This window comes from Sinocyclocheilus rhinocerous, unplaced genomic scaffold (genome assembly GCF_001515625.1).
Source record: "Sinocyclocheilus rhinocerous isolate Xijiao unplaced genomic scaffold, SAMN03320098_v1.1 scaffold6193, whole genome shotgun sequence".
NCBI classification, from domain to species: Eukaryota; Metazoa; Chordata; class Actinopteri; order Cypriniformes; family Cyprinidae; genus Sinocyclocheilus; species Sinocyclocheilus rhinocerous.
In genome coordinates, this window is record NW_015641664.1 from 113,382 (window position 1) to 119,361 (window position 5,980).

Consider the following 5,980-nt stretch of genomic DNA (forward strand, 5'->3'; position numbering starts at 1 on the left):
AGTCAGCGCGTCACTGCAGCTGCCGTTAGAAGTCCCAGTTGCTATAGAAACAGTAAGCGTTCTGAGACGTGCGCCTAGGACTGCGCATGCGCACTGGCTGGTCTAGCTTGAGAAATAAGCTTTTTTTAAACGCTATTTGAGCAAAATAACAACACTTATGATACAGTTGTTGTCAGATTTAATTGATTTCAAATATGAAATTTAATCGTAAATTTTGCGAACAGTTTTGGAGAATTTGATGATTCCCCATTCAAAGAGATAGGAGTTGCACTTGCATGCCCGAGAGGCGTTTCAAAGATGGCCGCCGAGTGACACGACTTGCCTTAAAGGGACTTTGATGATGAACTGCCTTCTTTTTGCCACTGGAAAATGAGTGTTTACTATTGTCATTTTGCATTATTGACTGACACACTGCCTAATTAATGCTGTATAGTTGCCTTGACACAATCTGTATTGTTAAAAGCGCTATATAAATAAAGGTGACTTGACTTGACATTACAAGAGACTGTAGTGTAAATTGTGAAAAATTGTCTTCGAATTGCCTTCCTTGTGATCCTAACATATCTTATTGAAAAATGCAAATTCATTCTCTGCCAGCAGGTGGCGCTTTCGGAACGGTAGAAATATAGCGGTTTCCCCAGTAACAAAGCAGATTTACTGATTATTCATATAATGAGGTTTGGGCCATACAAATTACGGGAGTTTTACCGGAGGCGAATGTAGCAAACATATCAAATACGCCGAGAAAGATCAGAAATACAGGATAAATATTTAAATGGGATGATAGCAGGATAGAATGGTAAAATATGGGAGAATCCCCGTAAAAACGAGATTCGAAATTCTGTCACATGAAATAAATGATATCCCCTTGTTACTGAAGGCAGAACAGAATTTGACAATTTGAGAACTAAAACTTAAAGATGTTTGGCCTGGTCTTCATGATGATTATTGATAAACGGTTGTGCACCATTTAGCTTATATTCATATATATTCATGTTTATTCTACAACATAAAATACATCAGTAGTAGTACCCCGTTTTTTAATTTTTTTATTTTGTTACTTGTCTTGTGAAAGGTGGTTGCTAACAAATCACTAAATGGGACTACAGAGGTTGTCAGGGACGTTAAACATCATCACATCAAACAGGAAAACTCATCTACTTACTAGTTTTACAGCCTCGTTGTGTTTATAATCGCACTCTTGCAAACTGTTCAGGTGAAATGTTTTTTAAATGAAGACTGAAAGAGTTGACGGAGGTTTAATGGTGATGTTCAAGACCTTTATCCGTGGTGAAGTAAGTTTATAGCCTATGTTTAGCTTTTTATTGCTTGTGGTGGTTGTATTTATGTTTCAAAATACAAGTCATGTTCATTTGATCATCAAGATTATCATGACAAACAAAACGTGAAGGAATCATAAACGTCTGTTGGTCACTTCTTATTATCTATAGCTTTCTGCTGTAATTGAGTGAACCAGAGCTACAAAATACTTTGTGTATGCTGCAAACTTTGACGTATTTTTTCTAGACTAGTAGCAAGATTGTTTAGTTATTGTGAATATTAGGCTAATTTCTGATCATCCTGCGGTCAGTGACGCTATGCATACCAGTTACAAATAATATCACGCTTAATGCTTTGTTTCTTATTAAAGATTTAACAGCCAAGATAACAAAGCCCCAGGAATGCCTGGGGTTAAATGGGAAGCAGTGAAGGCACATTTGAGAGGAGAAATAATATCCTAGTTCCCACATTAAACACAAGTGACCAGACTTGAAGAACTGGCAAATGGAAATCAGATGCTACACTGACCCTGATATCATTACCTAATCTACACAAACAACGATCAAAACTTCAAACGGAATAGAACATTTTTAGTACCAAAGATGAAAAATGTAATAAACAGCATTCTGTATGAGCAAGCATGGTAAAACGGCTGGGGGAGGTTTGGCTCATCAATGCAGACAAAAGATGGCAGATCATAAAAGATAAGTGAGGCCTGACTTTTATGAGTTTTATTCAGAATTGTACAATTCTGAAACACAAAGATAACCTATATATTTTTGTCAGGCCAAAGTTATGTTATATGAATAAAAAATATTTTATTCTATTTAGGGATGCACTATATTGGATTTTTGCCGATATCCGATATGCCGATAATTTTCAACTCATTTTGGCCGATAGCCGATACCGATATATAATTGTTTTTAATTTTGGTTAGTTTTTAACGAGAACTTATTTGTTAGAATTAAATAAACAATAATAAAGTTATTTTATAATTACAGTACATTGAAGATTTGAAAATAACTACAAATAAACTATATATTAATCACTGCTTTTTTTTTTTTTCCAGAAAGATGCAGTGGTAACCTTAACATTTTATTTTATGATTTAACATGTGTAAATGGTCTAAAGCAAAAGAGTTGTAAAATTTCAGAAAATCTTTGTAAGATTTCATAATTTGTTTAAAATATATAACATTACGCATTAATGAATAAATCAGTATATATACAATTATTTAATTTAAGTGTCATGTTTGTGATTTTTTTTTTTGTTAATGTAAGCTTCTGACCTTTAAATCAAAACATACTCATGATTTTATGGCGTCAATTACTGCTTTATTTAATCATAAACACAGTTTAAATAAACTGGCATTAGGACCCATGGGAGGCTACCGCTGCAGTGCTATTACTGTTTACTCTATCACACACTGAGTGCGTCATTCTGTACGTGCATTCTCAGTTTAAATGCAGATCCAAAACAGTGAATCTAATCACCATTCAGGCAAAACTTTGCTTCAAGAATGAGACACAATGCTGACATGATCTAATCGCTAGCACACCCTGAGCACATGTGAGTTAATGTATTCCTCTTATCTGCAAGACATATCGGCATAATTTTTCATATCGGCCGATGACGATATTTACATTTAAAGCCATTATCGGCCGATTCCGATATTGGTCCGATAATATCGTGCATCCCTAATTCTATTACTTTCCTTATCTATGTAGGCGCAAGTATATCGGTTGTGTTTTGTCCTCACCTGTTTTGCGATGTTGTTATTATTGTTTTGTGTAAAATAGCATAAAATATTCCAGCAGATTAGTTATATTGTTGTATTGTTTTCATAATAACGTTCATTAATACTATTTACAAATGTTATTATTATATATCTACAGGTCATTTGTCGAAATGCATTCAGATAGTTACAAAATGTCAGTGAAATTTGATTCATATACTTGTTTGTAAATGACTAACTGCTGTTGCTTGGTGCCACCTGTAACTGAAAAAATCTAAACTTTTTATATTAACCACAAATATTAACATTCCAAATGATAAACTTAATATTAAGTCTTGAATCAGTTTTCCAGTGCCGTTTTATTACATTGTGACATTAACGTCACATCAAACAACATAAATGTAGAGATGTAGGATAAATATATTTGTAAATTAACATTACTAAAAAAACAAGTACTCCTAGTCAAATGTTAAACTAGCACCCTGCTGATGAGTGATATGAACTTATCTCTTGTATAAACCTGACAAGCCGGATTTTGTGGTCTGCCACTTTAGTGCCATTCATTGCTAGTCACAAATGTAGTTGAATGGAGGTACTGCTTTAAAAGAAAATCTCAAAGACATTGCTTAATGCAGTATTTGTCTCTTTAAGCTTTCCAAATCCCAGTCATAGAAATATGTTCACATGACAGCAATAAAATAATATAATAAAATCCAGTGAGATACCTGATGAAATTGTAGATGTCTTGATCCTGATACACAGTCATGAGCTCCATCAGTGTCAAGCGTAAACGAGTTGTGTCTGGTGAGGAAATAAGCACATTTTGTCAGAGCGCATTTTTGAAACCACACCTCTTTACCTGTAAATGCTTTCTTTTCCTGGACAATGATAGGCGGACCTGACTTTTGTGGACTCATGAGACCCTCTTTTTAAAACCATTATTGTAAGTTGTGTTGCCTTTTTTGCCGCACTTATGTCTGCTTTTGCTATTTACATGCGGATTAACATTATTGGTTAATGTAAGTGATTGTTTTTGGTTTATGCTTTTCTTAATGCTCTGAATTATTAAATAACACCCGGTATTTAGGTAATTGATTTTAAGAGTGTGTGTGATTCAACTAGTGACAAAACTCGTTACGTAACTTCGTAACTTGATGTCTTTGTGTTTCTGTTCAAAGTCCCTTCAGCGATAGGTGGGGATCAGAGCCTGAAGAATATTATTAGGACATATCATATTGCAACAGTTTTTGGAATGTTTGGAGTAGTATAGCACCATGCTGCTTTAGTACTAATCCTGAAGCATATAGAGTTTCATAGATTACTATGACCACTTTGTGAGGCAGAGTAACACCTTCAGTGTGAGTTCATTTCCAAGAATTCAGTGGTTGTCTGCAGTTACGTGTGTGTGTGTGTGCGTGCTTACCTGCGTCTGTCCAGCTCTTAGTTGGCACTAACCTCATTACTGAGAAATGAAATAATTTTACTGTGTATGAGATCTGTATATCATAGGAAGTATAGTTTTTTATTTTTTATCGTTTGTCATTTAAAGGTGGAGTAAGCGATTTCTGGTAACCAATGTTGACATTTGAAATCAGAATCAGAAAGAGCTTTATTGCCAAGTATGTTCGCACATACAAGGAATTTGTTAGAGTGTCACAAGTTTCCAGTACACGGAGACAACAACAACACACAGATAATAAAAATAAGATGTGAATAAAATGCACATGCATAAATATAAACCACAAAAAAAAGAATAAATTGTATGTACAGGTGTACAGACTCGATGTCGATGACCAAAACAAGCACGCCCCTACCCCAAAAGGGTCTCGCCCCTAATTTGATAGCTCCGCCCACACATACGTACAGAACCCAGGCAACGATTAGTTCTGTGAAACAAAGCAAAACCAATGTTACACCGTGTCTTAAAGCGTTTTTGAAAAATCACTTACCCCACCTTTAACAATGAATGCGTAAATAAAAGTGTTTGATTTAATTAATTGGATGGTGAACAATACAAAACCATGTGATCTTTATATATTCTTTAACATTTTAGTTTTTTTCACACACAAATGTTTACATATAATCAGTGAATCAAACATATTGCTGTATTTATACAAAAGCTTATGTTCTTTAAATTTGGGTAAAATAAAATTAGGAGCTGTTAATATGGCCATTTTCTGTGATGCTAGAATATAATTATACTGAGAGATTTGAAATTGAGAAGTACAAGTGTTAGGAAACAATGGCTTTCAAACAATATAAAATGACCCAAGGCTGAACCCAGCATTTGGGTTAAAAAAATAACCCAGCAGTGTATGCACCAATACCACTTTTTCCAGAGCGAGTCCAATACCGATATTTTTATTTTTGGTGCTTGCTGATACCGATACCTGTATTTTCATTGCATTTGTAATTTTTTAAAACCAAAAAATAAAATAAAATAAATGAATCCTGTTAGCTGGCTTTATTTAGCAAACAGACATTTCCTTCAGTTATTTTCACACTTAATTATGCCTGTTAAAATGTATTGTACAATCTTTTGTTACTTTCACTGTTCATTCATTTCTTTTTATTCATTTTATTGCTCTATGGCAGTGCTTCCCAAACCTGTCCTTCAGGCCCCCCTGCCCTGCACCTTTTGTATGTCTCCCTTATCTAACACACCTGATTCCACTCATCAGCTCGTTAGTAGAGACTGCAAGAACTAAATTGGGTGTGTCTGATTAGGGAGACTACAAAATGTGCAGGGCAGGTCCAGGACAGGTTTGGGAACCACTGCTCTATGGTATTTCATCTTTAATTTAACAGTACATTAGAGCTTCCTCCATTGCACACGTACAGCCTTCAGCAAGTAGGAAATATACAGAAATGGAATAAAGTTATCAAAGACTAAATTCTAAATTAGATGTAGATGAATCCTTAAAACTACAGAAGTTATTGATTTCCTTTTTTTTTTCTTTTTTT